At 36.7% G+C, this 17,278-nt stretch overlaps 1 long non-coding RNA gene across 1 annotated transcript; it reads right to left on the bottom strand.

Annotated features, from left to right (window-relative positions):
- Nucleotides 1-1,837: 1,837 nt before the first annotated feature.
- LOC113043608 (uncharacterized) lies at nt 1,838-6,384 on the bottom strand. Its single transcript, XR_003275758.1, has 6 exons — nt 6,125-6,384; nt 5,234-5,295; nt 4,857-4,914; nt 3,972-4,063; nt 3,598-3,683; nt 1,838-2,798 (listed from the first exon to the last, which is right to left on the bottom strand). It is a non-coding gene; the product is annotated as an uncharacterized LOC113043608 (long non-coding RNA).
- Between the last annotated feature and the right edge of the window lie 10,894 nt (nt 6,385-17,278).

The raw sequence follows: 17,278 nt of genomic DNA, 5'->3' as shown, positions 1-17,278 counted from the left end.
ATGCTCGCTAACTCTACAAGCTCTCACAGGTTTGTTAATTAGAGGCATGCTGAACCCTCAGGAGGTACAACGACAAGCAGCTTCTGCACAGTAGTCTTAACCTCATTTGAACCAGTACAGACTGAGAATCAAGGGAATGCATTGGCTTTTTAACATGCATTTATATAAACTATAATGGAATGACTTTCAAAATTATCACGTTAAAGGTATGCATGTAAAGATATTTATAATAACATTTTTAAAATAAAATGTTAATTCAGCTTGGCAGGACAAACTAAGAGTCCAAATAAACATAATATAAATACGTTGACAGCTTGCTGACAGACAGTGGTAGAGCAAAATTATGAGGGAAGAAAGACTAGACTTTAAAAATAATCTCCCAGTTTCTCCTTAGCGACACAGAGGTATTTCTTTCCCTTAAAGTAATTGGCCACCCAGGCTTTCTCTTGATTGGGATGGGTTTTTTTCACACGTGGATGTCGTCGTTTTGCCAAGAGTTTCCCTCTCGCATGTCCAACCAACAGATAGAAGAGTATTCATGGAGAACCGCCAGAGACCCAGAGAACGAGAACAAGGCTTCCAGAGAGAATTCTTCTGATTGGCCTTTGATCCTATACTGATTTAAACAGCATCTTCATTCATTTAAAATGCTAAAAATAAATAAATAAATAAATTATTGTTTCACTAATTTATTTATTTAAATGGCCCATACCTAATTTATCCTAAGGAAGTTAGTTGAACAGTAAATGAGTCAATGAAAAAAAATGAATTGTGAATTGTTAGCCCTTTGTGAAAAAAGAAGTACACTTTAGCGTACTTTAAACTTATTACAGAAATAAAATACTTCCAAAGAACATACTTAAAGGCAAACTTAATGTAATATTTTTTATGTTAATATGTATGTTAATTAAAACTTAAAGTACATCCAACTATAATATGTTATTATTACTCATACAGTCTCTGAAATAAGGTTAAATTGCACAGTTGAATGTACTCACAATCATTTATGGTGAACTAAAATATACATATTAAATATGTAATTTCTATCGAAACTTGTATACCATGTACTTACACGTCTCTAATAAAATTGCAATTTAGTTTTTTTTATATATATATTAAATTTAAATATAAATGTAATATCAAATAATACACTACAGTTAAAAAGAATATCAAGTACTTTACATATGCTTTAATATGTTAGTCAGCACATTAATAAGCGTACTTTTAAAGCGCAAAAAAAAAAATTTGTAAAACAATAATTAGCACTTGTTTTTGTAGTAAAATTTTAATTTTACTCTTTTACAAAGTATACTTCAATGAAACTGTACTTAAGTGTGTTAAGAAACAATCATGAGATTTACTCTATTTAACAGGATAGTTCACCAAAAACAAAATGTTTGGAAGAAAGTTAATAAGCAAAAAAGCTGACGGCAGCCATTGACTTCCATTGTATTTTTTCAATGGCTGCCGTTACCAATATTGAACGTTATTATTGCCGTTATTACAATGTTCAACAAAGAAACTCATACAGGTTTGGAACAAGTGGAGGGTGATGACGACTGACGACGGACATTTTTTCATTGATATTATCTACAAGTACATTATTTATATACTTTTAAGATGTTAAGTACACAGAAGTGCACATTCAATATAATTAAGCACACTTCTTTTTCTAAACATCCTTGCAAACACCCTAAAAATCACATAGAAACATGCTTTAACCCACTTAAAGCTTAAAGCAAACTTAGCTAAGCAATGGTGAGTTTTGCAGTAGCAGGCAACAGTATTTATTTTTTATAAAAATTTCAGAAAAACTAAGAATCTAGGTGACCATCTCGAAACCTCCAACACAAAACATTGTGCTTTAATGACAACCTTTTAAGACCAAGCCTGTGTGATTTTGCGTGGTTGGAGGTCTTAGAAGTTCTCACACATCCTTTTTGTTTATTAGATTAAATGGAAGCACACTCAAAAAAATAAATCGTTGGTCTAACTTAATATAATTATGACACCTATTTCCACACATTTGAATGGTGTTGTCTCAACTTAATTTAGGCAAATGGAACCCAAGAGCAAAATTCATTTTGAACCAACAAGATCAAATCATTTTCATTTGAATCATATTATCGTATTTATCTATAAACTATTTAATCTTGTTGAGCCAATTAATCTTAATCACTTAATTTAGAAAACCAGAAATATTGTGTCAACTACTATTGTTAAGTTAATTGTACAACTTTATTTACATCAAACAAATGTTTAATTGTTGACATGTCTATCAAAATGTAATTTACTGCACAAATAAAATGTTCTCAAAGTGAATGTCAAAAGTTTCTCTTTATTCTTATTTCAAGGCAAATTTTCAGGTAAAAAAATACAAAAAAATATCATCCAAGATGAACAACATTATATTTCAATGTATATGCACAGCTAATACCTTCTTGAGTCAAGATTTAGTCTTTTGAGAATACACACATAAGGTAACTTACTCCAACATCTTGTTCTTAAGGGCTGGTACCTTTAGTGAAAGTTTTTGTCCATCCAAGATAAAGAACACTTTCTGGAGGACCTCAAATGTAGCCTTGAGTTCTTGTGGGTAGCTGAGGTTCAAGGCGTAAGTAAGTCCAAACAGCATGGCCACTGCTACACGTTCTTCAAAGAGCAGAGAACCTCAGTCCCTTCAATCAGGATACCAACGTCCACAGGTTTATCCCCTGGTTGGTGTCTATGAATTGGACGATGTAGATCCCCATTACCATCTGCTCTATGGCTTCTTTAGAATTCATCCAGTCGCAATCCTGGGCAAGACAAATAAAATGTGGTAAAATTGGACTACTGTAAAATAAAAATTAATAAGAACAAATAATCAAACTACAAGCAACATTACAAATAAATACAATAGATCAAAGATTCAAATAAAATAAACAGTGCTTTTCAGTTTTTTTCAGGTATCTAACAGTAGCTTTTTTTTAGTGAAAGTGAAAGTGAAAAGTGAAGTGACATTCAGCCAAGTATGGTGACCCATACTCAGAATTTGAGCTCTGCATTTAACCCATCCGAAATGCACACACACAGAGCAGTGAACACACACACACACACTGTGAGCACACACCCGGAGCAGTGTTCATCATTTATGCTGCGGCGCCCGGGGAGCAGTTGGGGGTTCGATGCCTTGCTCAAGGACACCTAAGTCGTGGTATTGAAGGTGGAGAGAGAACTGTTCATGCACTCCCCCCACCCACAATTCCTGCCGGCCCGGGACTAGAACCCACAACCCTTCGATTGGGAGTCCAACCCTCTAACCATTAGGCCACGACTTCCCCTTAGGTACAGAAAATGGATAATCAAATATAAAACACTGCATATTATCTTTACTGAATAAATTAAAGATTAATCATTATTGAAGTAACATCAGCTATTCAGTCAAGAGCAGTTAGTAATTTCTTTGTCATTTCTTGTGTGATTTAACATTAAAAACACAGGCAGTGAGAATAGTTTTTTTGACGATCCAGTACATACTGTTACACATACAATGTCTTTCTCTTTTAATAAAACTTCACTTAAGACATAACAGACTATGTTTGCTAGGATACTCACCAAGACAGTCATGTTGATATAATTTTTGTACGAATTTGGCCTCTGAAGCACAAGACTTGAAAGAGAACTCAGTATTTGCACGTTTTCTGAAAAAAAAAAAAACATGTGGGCGCTTTGGATGAGCACACTCACAAATCATCTCACAGTTCTCTTTTGCGTCTTGCTCTTGAATGTTTAATTTAGCAAGGCTTAAATGAGTTTTGTTTACACAAAGATAGCAACAGCGTTCATGACTAGACGTTAGAGCAGCATACGGCACTCGCATCATTAGAGGTGGACCGCGGTTCAAGTGCGTGCCGAACCGTAAGTAGAGAATGGTACGGTTAGATTTTAATGTAAACATAAAAGTGAAGAAGAGAAAAGCAGTTGCTTACATTGTACTCCTTGAACAGCTGTAGATGGTCCTCTAAGTATACACACAGTGCTTTTTGAGGATGCATTCTCTTTCCATGTCTACGCTGTTGTTCTGTAAAAAAAAAAAAAACATTGATTATTTGACAATATCATATCGATAACCAAGTATAACAGGACATACAATCTATATGAAAGTTCAACTAATAATAAAAATTATATCATTAATTACTCACCCTCGTGTCATGCTCGAAGACATTCGTTCATCTTTGGATCACAAATAATTTTTTTTTTTTTTATGAATTCTGAAAGTTTTCTGTCCCTCCATAAACAGCTATGCAACTGAGACTTTGATACTTCAAAAAGTACATAAAGAGATCATAAAACGAATCCATATAAATTGAGCGGTTTAGTCACATTTCTCTGAAGACTCGCTTTATATTATGAACAGATTTAGATTTGGGTTTTATTCACATATAAACATTCATCAACTCGCACATCAGTTGTGGTGAACGGAAGCATAAGCATGTTTGTTTGTCATGCGAGAACCAATGAGGTTCATTCTCGTTACACAGCACGTCTGAGCTTCTGTTTTTGGGCATCAATCAGGTTCAGTTGACCTTCCGTTGATGTTTGCTGATCAATGTTTATATGCAAGTAAAAACCTAAATTAAATCTGTTCATCATACTTTCGAACATCGAACTTATTAAAACATCAAAGTCTCAGTTGTGTCGCTGTTCATGAAAGGACAGAAATCTTTCAGAAATCATCAAAAAGATCTTCATTTGTGTTCCAAAGATGAACGAAAGTCTTCCGGATTTGGGACGACATGAGGGTAAGTAATTAATGACATCATTTTCATTTTTGGCTGAACTAACCCTTTAAGAACATCACTAATACAGCTTACCACATGAAAAAGTTTACTAAAACCCAAGCATGGGATGCTGTTTATTGCTCTTGTAAACCTGTAAAATAAAAATAAAAATATAAAAATAATTTTTACATAAATTTGCAGTGTTCTCATCTTTACCTGAACAGAGAAATCTCCTACAGATTGCTCAGCAGCAGTCGCCTGAATGTAATAGCTAATTTCATAACTGAAACAATATAGTAAAATAACTATCAAATTGTATGAAATCAGAAAATTACATTATCCATTCGTATGTTGGTTATGAAAACATTAGGTATTTCCAAGCACACACTAATAAAACTTCCTTTATTTTATTACAGTAATAATGAGCCATTTTTCTAAACCCATTTAAGAACATACTTAATACAACTTACCATGTGAAAAAGTAGACTATAACCCAAGTATAGGATATCATTTAATGAGCTCTTGTAAAAACCTGTAAAATAAAACAATGTTTACATAAATTTGCAGTGTACTTGTATTTACCTGTACAGATGTTTCACCTATTACATGCTCAGCAACAGTAAAACTATAATATATACAAACACAAAACAATTCTGAAGAAAACGGGCGATCCTGCTCTACCGACGAAACCGAGGCTGATTTTCCCATGCAATATGCATTATAACTGAAATCAATATAAAATGTAAATGCTGCCCGGAAGGGAAGTTTCGATCATTATATTTCATACAAACAAATATCAAATTGTCTTTAAATCATTCTCATTCAATTACAGCAACTGTAACAATAATACAACGTATTACAACGCGTGCACCCTAATCCTGTGCGATCATAGTCATACGACACATGCCTAGTACGCATGTGCTCTATACTGTATTCCACGCCGCCTGGCTGCTTGTTGATTAACATCAAGCATATAATTGTATTGACATCATTGTTTGTTAATTCGTTTTTACATTAATTCGCAGTCTTCTCGTCTTTACTTGTACAGAAGCATCACTTAACAGTACGCTCAACAACAGTAGCCCGAGTACGTTAACTGAAACAATCTAGTAAAATAACGCTTGCAACAGGAATTAGAACTAAGCAACTACCGCATTAATGTTAAATTATGTACATACATGCAGGCGTTTATATCGATTTACTATGTTTTTATCGAGTATGAACATGTGACTAATAGAGTAATTCAAATAATCCAATAAGCTGTCAAATATACGCTTAATGTTGAATTCTGACTGATTTAAATAGTTTTACTCTCTATCAGCACAATGCAGACAAAAAAAATAAAGGATTTTTGAACTTACCAATTCTACAGCATTCCACCATGGACTGGACTCCACCACATAATGGCGCCCGCGATAACTGACGAGGTCACGTGGATTTCCTGTCATTAGCGCATGCGCAAAAGTAGTAGTTTGACTTGAATCATTATTTTTTGTTGTTTCGACACAAATGAATTGAGCTCTTTTAAGGTTGTATGGATTTAGTTCAGACTGATTTAAAATAATTGTGTACATCCCTTAAACTGATTAATTTAATTTGTTTCAAAATGCTCTATTTATTTTTATCGAACAACACCCAGATTTCATTTTTTTGAGTGCAGGAAGAAAAGCTGAGGGTTTGCAGGATTCTTCCGCGGAGTAGCACCGGGGTGATAGATGAGCCAAGAGCACGGCTCATAATTTCATTAGTTAATTAGAGCAATGACATAATCCGGTCACCCCAAGACCCCGTTACAGGTCACCATTATTCCTCCAAGCTCACTGAAAACTTGTTTGGAGGAAATGAAGCAACAACAAGGAGAGTAATTTGATTGCGCGGCAGCTCCATATGGCGCTCGATGTTTGTTGTTTTCATGGGCAGATTCGTGTGGACGGCTGGTCGGAGACAACAAACGCTGTTCAAATGCCAAACATCCTCCCCCAAACCTGTAAAAACATACATGACGAATCTGGTTAGGGAATAAAAGATGGAGAGGACAATGGTGGGTGGAAAACTGGAGGATTGGCGTGGGGTGAAAGAAGGGGTGTCAAGTGATCCACAAAAACCCCTAACACTGGGCCGCTATGGGACACACAAAAAGCACAGGCACCTCTTTTCTGCTTCGTGCGACTGAAAGGGCAAGATAAGGGAATTTGGCATTACAGAGACAAGCGGCGATATTATGCATATGTGTTGGAGAGTTTAGGCTGATGGTAATGCAGCACTTTGTTTGACAAGTCTTACTCTTTTTGGTATAGACTCTCTTTTTTGTGCCGTGTATTGTGATGTGAGGCATTAGCTGAGCTCGTCTGTGCAAAGACACGGAGGTCAAGGTCTGACTTTCACAGCCTCCGAGATCTTACACATAAACAAGCGCAGAAACGATCAGTCATTTGTAAAAGACCAAATACAGAGGGCCTTGCATAGGGAAAAGAGCTGTCACTACTTGTTTATTTCTTAATATGACAGAGGTTGCAGTTGTTGTTACCAGATCCTTTTGTTACAGTCATGCAGTGCTGTACTGAAAGTGCACATTAATTTTATTTATTAATTAAACATTTAAAATATGTCTTTTGCAATATACAAAAAGCCACAATAAAACTAGTAAAACAACAACAATAACAACAACAACAACAACAACATATTGGCTATACATAATTGATCTTAAATCAAAATAAATAAAATATTTGTTGTCATTATGGTGATAGTTATGTAAAGCTTTAAACGATATGAAATGATAACAATCGTTTGGTACTGCATGCAAACTGCTAAATTATTTTCAGTAGTTTTTTAATGTCTTATACAATACATAGGGCTTAAACTAGTAAAAATAAATAAATAAATGTATTGACTACACATTTTTCTAATTTACTTCAATAGATGAATATTTAAAATAAAAATATGCATGTAATAATTATAGTAATACTGTTATGTTAAATTTTAAATCATATTTCCAGCTATGTTATTTATAATATAGTAACAGTACTTTTATGAATTTTTTTTTTTTTTTTTTTTTTTTTTTGCCATATGAGAAATTTTAAGACATGCTATTTCTGGTGCTTAAAATACACTGAAAAATGTGATGTTTTTTTTCTGAGAAATTGCTAGTTAATTAATAGTAAATTGCTAGTCATTTTTTCATTTCATATTTAAATTTATATATATAAATTTTATTTATATATATATATATATATATATATATATATATATATATATATATATATATATAAAGAAAATGCTTTTAAATGAATAATGAAGTTGAATTACTATCTAGCAACCACCCTGGTAACCGTCTAGCAACTCCACCAAAAGAGCCCGGGTTGTGTTCTTCAGAGAATGTGAAGTGTGATTTGCACTGTTTTGTCTGTGACTACACAACCATTATAGGTTTACAGCATTAATAAACAAGAATGTGAAATAGACATACATCTCAAACCAAACGTAGCCTAAGGGCTCCTGCTGTCTCATTTTAGATCAAACAAGCTTACAGTTGTCATTTATGTCAAATTTAAGAGTTTCTTCCTTTATATCCATGATATTGTACTTGAAAATGAACATAATTACTTCAACCCTAGGCTAGTCAACAACTCTGAAACATAAACTGATCTAAAGATATATCATAAGCTCCATATATCCCACCTGAACCCCTTCAGCAAAGTTTTTTTTTTATTATTATTATCCTGGATATTCGCCAACTACAATTTCATTGGTTTCTTTTCAAAGAGTAATAACATAAATCATAAAAGACTCATTGCTTGGATATTTAAGGGCAAAAAGATTAATCAGACTGTGTTTTTCCAGGCAGCATGCGTGCGTGTGTGTGTGTGTGTGTGTGGATGTTTGGAAAATTCCAGTGTGAGGTGAACTCAAGGTAGTTTGGAGGGGTGATGGTTGAGAAAATTTGAATTTTAACTCTTTGTTTGTAGGTTATGCCACTGTGTATGAGAAAAGTTTAGTATTTAATCACACTTTCTTCACATCTAATCCATATTGGCATCCTTTGGGGATGTCTGTGAAGTAGTAAAAGGATAGGGTTGAGATCTGTCCAAATTTTAGAACACATTTTGAATTAACAAAACAAACATAAAAATATGGAAAATATACCTCTCAGAGTGTGGCTGACTGTAAATAATCCCTAATTTAGTGTTTATCTTCTTATTGGTTTAATGTAAAGACTAATTTAACCTATGAGGGCCAATTTAACATTGTATTTTAATTGTTTATTCCATTAAACTTTTATTCAGAGCAGTTATGTTTACCAAATCAGTCTCTTTTATTAGTTTGTAAGCAGTGTTGAGGAAAGTTACTTTTAAAAGGAATGCATTACAGTATTGTGTTTCTTCATAAAAAGTAACTAAGTAATGCAATTAAATTCAAAAAGTTTTACGCTGACTCTTACAATTTTTTTTATTTTTTTTATAGAGCTGAGTTGATTAAATTTATTTATTTATTTATTTTAAGTGATAAAAAATGTTTAATATTGATTTTAAATTGCAACACACGTCTCACGGAAATCCTGTATAATTCAACAAGTCCGACTTCGACTTCGACATTCCTGAAGTGTTTCCACTTTTTTGTCCCATATGCATCAGATGTTTTGCCAACAGCCTGAGACTAATAATGTAAATAAATTTGGCAGCATGCTGGCAATATATTAATTTGTAATAGAAATAAAGAGCTACAGTTCAAACTTTAACATTGTCTCCAAATTAGTCCATTACACAGGCATAAATTTAATCCAAAAAGCTTACTGGAGAAAGATTTGTAGGCGACTAAGTTTTATATTTAATACAGGATGGCAACCTCAATCCCCTTTTTTTGTTGTTAGGCGTTGCTAATAAGAATATAAAGAGCATTTCGGACAGGAAGTTGTTTAATCTCCTTACTTATGCTGATTGTAAGAGAATTTTACTTAAATGGATCTCTGATAAACTGCTGACAGTGTCAAAGTAATATATGATTTTCCTTCAATTGTGTAACAAACAGACACTGGGACAGAAGGTAAGAGCGTGTTAGTTTATTTGATGTTGTAATGGAGAGTACGGGAGACAGGCAGAGATTGAGGTGAACTATTAAAACTGGTTCCGGCAGGACAAACGGGATGGGGGAATCCAGAGCCGTCGGTGGGGTGACCAGGGGAAACAGACACGGTTGCACACACCTCAGGGTTCACACAGGAAGGGAAACTTGGAGGATGGAGCACTGGAGACACTCGGGAGAGATGCTGGAGAAACACTGGAAAGACACTGGGATTTAGGAGAGGAATCAATGACAAGTAAGTAGCAAGGATGGTATAGAGTCGGTACAAGTAATCATACAACTGGGTAGGTTCCGTTATGCAGCTACGAGATCGGGCGGTGAGTGTGACAGAGGTGTGTGCTTTTATGTGGAGGTGAGCTGATGAGGGAATGGTGCACATGTGCCGGTAATTAGAATTCAAGTGAGGGAGTGCGTTGGGATTGGCTGACTGGTGAGACTGACTGATCTATGACAGTACCCCCTCCTCCAGGGCCCACTCCCGAGGGCCGAACACCCCATTGGTGGTCTCCCTCTGCCTTGAGGGGCTGGAAAATCTGGATGGGCCGTGTGGAATTCCTCCAGGAGTGTGGGGTCAAGAATATCATTTCTTGGGACCCAGGATCGTTCCTCCGGGCCGTATCCTTCCCAGTCGACAAGGTACTCGAGCTTACCACCACGTCACCGGGATTCCAGGATTTCGTTGACCTTATAGATGGTTCATTCTTGCAGGAGTAAGTCTGGTCAGGCTCTGTGGAAACAGGAGGGTGAAAGGGTTTTAGTAGGGACACATGGAAGGTAGGGTGAATTTTATATTGTGGTTGGAGCTGCAGCTTATATGTGACAGGGTTGATCTGATCCAAGTTGGTGAAGGGGCTGACGAATCTAGGACTGAGTTTACGGCAGGGAATGCACAGTCTGATGTCTCGAGTGGACAGTCAAACCTTCTGTCTAGGTTGGTAGGTCGGAGTAGGTGTCCTAAGAAGGTCATCTGCCATCTTCTGCCTGCGCACTGCCCGTTGGAGGTGGTGATGGGCCTCATCCCAGACTCTCTCGTTCTCCCGGAACCAGTAATCTACCATAATTTTCTGCTTTATTTGACCACTTGATTGGGGGTGGTAACCAGATGAGAGATGGTCATACCTAGGAGAGAAAAGAAAGCTTTCCATACATGGGAGATGAACTGGGGCCCACGGTCTGTCTTCAGGGAGACCAAACAGGCAGAATACCTAATTGAAAAGGAGTTCAGCAGTTTCTAGGGCTATGGTCAGACCCTGTAGGGGAAAGAGGTGTAAGGTTTCCGATGTCATAATTTTTCTCCGCCGGGCTGAGCTTTCTGGAGAAAAAGGCACATGGATGGAGTCGAGGAGGAGAGCTTTGCCGCTGGGAGAGAACTGCTCCCACTCCGGTGGTCGAGGCATCCAAGTCAACTACGAAAGGGAGTTCAGGGTCCGGATGTACCAGGAGGTGAGCACTAGTGAAAGCCCATTTTAGGGTGGTGAAAGCTTCGGTGGTGGCTGGTGTCCAGGACAGAGACTTGGGTTTGTCACAGAGGAGGTTGGTTATAGGGCTGGTGATGGTACTGTAATCTTTGATGAATCGACGGTAGAAGTCTGCGAATCCTAGGAAGCGCTGGAGATCTTTGATGGTAGAGGGTTGTGGCCAGTTGGTGATAGCTTCAATCTTCCCCTTGACCACGTGGATACCAGTTTCATTAATTATGTAACCCAGGAAATGAACGGAGGACTAATGGAATGTAATTTTTTTGGCCTTGAGGAAGAGGTGGTATTCTCTGAGTCTTGAGAGGATGGATCTTACATGCACGTGATGTTTGGCGAGGTTCCGGGAGTAAATAAGGATGTCATCAATATATACAATCACAAAGCGGTTGAGATACTCCCTGAGCACTGCGTGCATGAGGTCTTGAAAGATGGAAGGGGCATTGACAAGGCCGTACGGCATGACCCGGTAATCATAGTGGCCAGGTGGGGTCAGAAATGCCGTCTTCCACTCATTATCTCCCTTACGAATGCAGATGAGATTATAAGCACTGCGGAGTTCTAGTTTTGTGAATATGGTGGCTCCCTCGAGGACTAGGAGATGGATGGATTCAGTGTGCACAATGCCAAGTGTCAACCGGAGGGGACCCACGCTGAACCTCACATTCCTTTGAGATTCGCACATTGGGTGGCTTGCTGAATAAAGTTTTCAAGGCCTTGGGAATTGTCGTACATTGCCATTTGGAGGCGGAGTCTGGCTTCCAGCCCCTGACAAAAGGCGCTGATGAGTGAAGCCTCATTCCATCCACTGGTAGCGGGGAGGGTTCTAAACTGTAGGGTATACTCGTGCATTGTCATTTTGCCTCGTTTCAAGTGGTATAATTGCACACCGATGGACAAATCGCCTTTCATAGTGCTCAACACTTCTCGGAAATGAGTGATGAAATTCTCATAGGTTAGGGTTGCGGGACCAGCTTGGGACCAAATGGTCTCGGCCCATCAGAGCGCGGGACCTGTGAGAGATGAGATGACAAAAGTGATTTTTGCATGTTCAGAAGGATACTGTTGAGGCTGAGTGTGGATGGCGACAGAGCATTGGAAAAGGAACCCATTGCAGTCCTCCGCAATGCCAGCAAAGGGCACTGGCTGGGTGATGGGACTTGAGAACACCACACGAGGTGAAGACCCGGAAGTAGCGTGTTGTGTTGGTTGAGCCCGGACAGGGGAGGTCAGCGGAGGGATAGCTGGCTGCAGCACTCGCCGTAACGAATCCACCAGCTCTTGAAAATGGTCCACTTGCTTATCTTCTGTATAGGTCCGATATTCTGTAACAAACGGACACTAGGACAGAAGGTAAGAGCGTGTTAGTTTATTTGATGTTGTAATGGAGAGTACAGGATAGATGCAGAGATTCAGGTGAACCATTAAAGCTGTTTTCGGCAGGACAAATGGGATGGGGGAATCCAGAGTTGTCGGTGGGGTGACCAGGGGAATTGACACATTGCACACACCTCAGGGTTCACACATGAGGGGAATCTTTGAGGATGGAGCTCTAGAGACACTTGGGAGAGATGCTGGAGAAACACTGGAAAGACACTGGGATCTAGGAGAGGAATCAATGACAGGTAAGTAGCAAGGTTGGTATAGAGACGGTAAGTAGTCTTACAACTGGGTAGGTTCCGTTATGCAGCTACGAGATCGGGCGGTGAGTGTGACAGAGATGTGTGCTTTTATGTGGAGGTGAGCTGATGAGGGAATGGTGCACAGGTGCCTGTGATTAGAATTCAGGTGAGGGAGTGCGTTGGGATTGGCTGACTGGTGAGACTGACCGATCTGTGACAACTGGATTATGTTACCTACTGGTCCAAAAGGAAAATTGATGTGTTCTATCATATATGGACTCATTTCTTTAAACAGGTAGGTTCCAGGATTTCACATACTCTTTTGGAAAACCTTGACAGGTCAACATGAACCTTTTTTATTTATTTTCTCTTAATTTTTTTAAGATGTTGTTTATGTTGGTATGCACTTTAAGATTGTAACTTTGGTCATTGTTATGTCTGTTTTATTATGTTGCTATGTTAAAATTGAAAAGTAACTTCCCCCAACACTGCTTACAGTGTAATGCATAATGTAACTTTTGCGTTATTTTTTTGCAATCTGGGATGGGCAAAAACCCCAAAAGTGATATTTTTCCAACTGTAAACCAAAAGTTAAATTAATAAGCCTCAGGCTGAAGGAAGTGCCTCTGCAACCCAATCAACACGGCCACAGGAGAGCTGGCAGTGAATAAATGCAAAAACAATGTAAATTGCATTACTTATCTACATAAAATAACTCAGATATTTTGTTTGAAATTGAATAGTAATGTGTTACCTTACTAGTTACTTGAAAAGTAATCTGATTACATAACGTGTTACTTTTAGTGCATTACCCAAACACTGTTTATAAGATTCATAATGATTATGCAAGAGCTCAAATCCTAATATGTGGTTCTAGTCGCTACCTGTTACTGTAGTTTCCTATAAAATAAACTACAGGATTCCACTGGATATATTGTGATTTAATGGAGACATCCATACAGTTGGCAATGTTTCATTTAAAAACAGATGACATTAATTTATGAATCTTTGAGCAGATCATACTGTTCTACTGTTATATAATGTTAACCAAACAAAAACTTTCCATAAGCTTCCCCTTAAAAAACAAGTAAGCTTCAAGTTCTTTCAGTTAAGTAAACTTAAGTAACATTCAAGTATGTCCAAATAAACTTTACTTATTTAGTATATTAAAGTATACTAATTTAATTGTAGTGAACTTTTAGTAGGCTATATTATTTTACTTCTTGGGACTAAACTGGCCCACTTTTTAGTTTATAAAATACACTTTTAAGTGTACTTTAAATGTAATATTGGTAAACTTTAAAGCACATAACTACATCTAGGTTATTTTGTATTGTAACAATACTGTGAACTATACTTCAGGTTAACTTGTAGACAACCACATGCCAATTACACTTAAAATGCTAAATTATTAAACTTTTCTTAATCAAAACATTAAGTGTAGACTTTATTAGTGGTATTGTTTCTCATACAGAAATAACATGCAACTATATAAACAAGTAGAGTTATTTTTAGTTTAATAACAGTACACTTGGATTAACTTGGAATTGTGAGTCGGTGAGATCAAATATGTAAAGTAAGTCAAACTAATTTGTAAGTCAAACTATGCATGCAAACTTTAGATTTGTTCCATGGAATTTATGAAACTGGGAATCCTGTTTTTGTACTAACACTTGAGAATTGCAATATTAATCTGAATTATTTGAGAAAGATTTCAGTTGTCCAGCCTGCACAATAAAAGCTAAAGTAAATTAAAGTTGTCGTGGAATTCCTAAAGAAACTCAACAGGTAAAGTTGACTCCAAAGGACACTTCTGTTTAGAAACAGTTGCTTTGGTGAGTGAAAACAAGGCTTGGATAGTGGTTTGCAATGTGGGGTAGTTTGGTTTAGAGATTATGGATTTGTAGAAGAAGTACAAAGTGCATTGCAAATGCACATTTCCCAGATCCTTATGCAGTGAAGAATTTGGGAAAGTTGTTTTTAAATCAATGTTTACTGAATTATCAATGTAGATTCAAGCTAATTGCGCTAATCTCCAATAAAGGAACTGTCAACAAATATGCATTTATATTTACTCACTAAAACCTTAAAGAAGTGACTTAATTACTTAATTAAACATTGAGTTTTTTTGACAATCTAAACTCTTCGTAGCAAACACACGTAAGTTTACCAGCTTATTTGAATGGTCACTTTCCATTGACATTTTATAGACTAACCAAATCTCAGAACCAAAGTGTAAAGTCAGTGTAGCACATGGCTTGGAGTGCCCTGGTGTTATAAAAGGTAACACTTTATTTTAAAGTGATGTAGTTACATGTTGCATGTATTTACTTCAGTAATAATGAATGAATGTACTGTTAGTCGCTTTGGATTAAAGTGTCTGCTAAATGCATAAATTTATTTAATTTATACATTTATAATAAGTAAATTATGCATTTAGTAAATAAACAAACTATGCATAATAACAAGTAACTAACCCTAAACCAAACTCTAACTCTTTGTTAAATCAGTGAAATAAATGGCCTTGAGTACTTTTAATTTATAAAAAACACTTTTTTTTAAGTTGACACTGACTATGTTTACATAAAAATTTGTAATCTAATTATTTACCTTATTCTGAATAAGACAAAATTACGATTAAGGTGTTTACATGAGCTGCTTTTAAAATATACCTTTCATGTTCCTGTTTCACATTATAGTACATAGATCGATTAATGGCACGTCATAACGTCCCCACTCGATGTCACCTGACATCCAACCCAGAATTTCAATTATAAACATATAGTTTGTCTGCGATATGATGACATTTATAGTTTTGAGTGTTTCTTTATTAATTTACTGAAAGCTTCAAGTGCAGTTATTTATTTGTCACGCTATACATGCAAACAGGTGAAGGCATTGTTGAAGCCATGTTCTGTCAAAACGGTTGACTACTGCTGTGTGTGTATCCTGTCGCAAAATGCGGCGAAATGTCCTACATTATGGTAATAATGTGATTAAGGTGTGTAGTTGTCTATAATGCACTTCAATAATGCGACTAAAATAGGAATACTTCATGTGTTAATTTGATTAGTGTTACTTCGAGCATGACTTTATCTGGATTGTTTACATAGTAGATTCTTGATCAGGCTATTTCCTTAATCATGTTAAAATCGAGGCACTGTTGTCCATGTAAATGTACTCACTGTTACACACGTTACATGTACTAGATTCATTATATTAAAAGTTCCATAATTACAATCAACTAACCTTAAACCAAACCCTGTTTAAATTAAAATCTCTTTAACACACGGGATTCAGTTCTTTGCTTCTATAAAAGGTAACACGTTATTTTAAGGTGACATCATTACACACACATGTACTTTATACAGTAAAAACAGCAAAGCAAAGTTTTAAGTAATAATCCCTAGACCAAATACTAACCCTAAACTTAACCCTATAATACAGTTTGAGAATTTATATTACTCATTACTTATTTGTGTAATTACATTGTAACAATTACATAGTCACTTCTTAACCTTTTTAAAAGGACAAAAATCTATACTATAGTTTAATATATATAGTTTAATAATAAATCGATTTAACATTTCATCCACCAAATTCTGTAGATCATTATTCCAATTACAGGTTGTTAAAAACTATTAGTCACTTAACAACAGCTTTCAATATAGCTAATCCAGATATTTTATGTAGCGATTAAAGACACTGTTTAGTCTCGTTATGAATATTTGCCTTGAGGACATCCTTAAAAAATAATGTTGGAGACATTTTTCAGCAATTATATCTTCAAAAGTATTGCAAGGCCAGAAATACACACACACACACACACACACACACACACACACACACACACACATCCTCAGGCTGTCCTCTGACATCCTCAAGCTCTGATTTTTTTTTTATTTTTTTTTTTGCCTTTCCAGTGAACTTCTTCATTTGGAGTGTGACACAATGCGGCCTGCTGCTTTTGTGCGTGTGAGCCACAATATGGCCAGCCAGCGATCAATGGGGCCAAACAATTGATTTAACCCAAAGGGCTCCACTGGGAGGGCCCTCGGGGGCCATGCCTGGCTGGGTACCATCTAGACTGCATGCTCTCTTAATGTCTTGGCAGAAGAGCATGAGACGGCCGGCCCTTCGAAGGTCTCTTCCAGGGGACGGGGGCCAACAGGCATGGGTGGGTGGGCTGAATGCTTGTCTACATGCTGAACTTGATTTCTGGAGTTTAGATAATGCACCTACACACACACAATCTATGGGCCATATGTAGCCAACAGATGGTTGAGTGGGAAATACTTTCAAACTTATGGCTGCTTATAACATCCATACAACAATAGCC

The sequence above is a fragment of the Carassius auratus genome, chromosome 25, assembly GCF_003368295.1.
Source record: "Carassius auratus strain Wakin chromosome 25, ASM336829v1, whole genome shotgun sequence".
NCBI classification, from domain to species: domain Eukaryota; kingdom Metazoa; phylum Chordata; class Actinopteri; order Cypriniformes; family Cyprinidae; genus Carassius; species Carassius auratus.
Note: the sequence above shows the minus strand (reverse complement) of the source record. Positions and strands in the feature narration are given on the sequence as shown.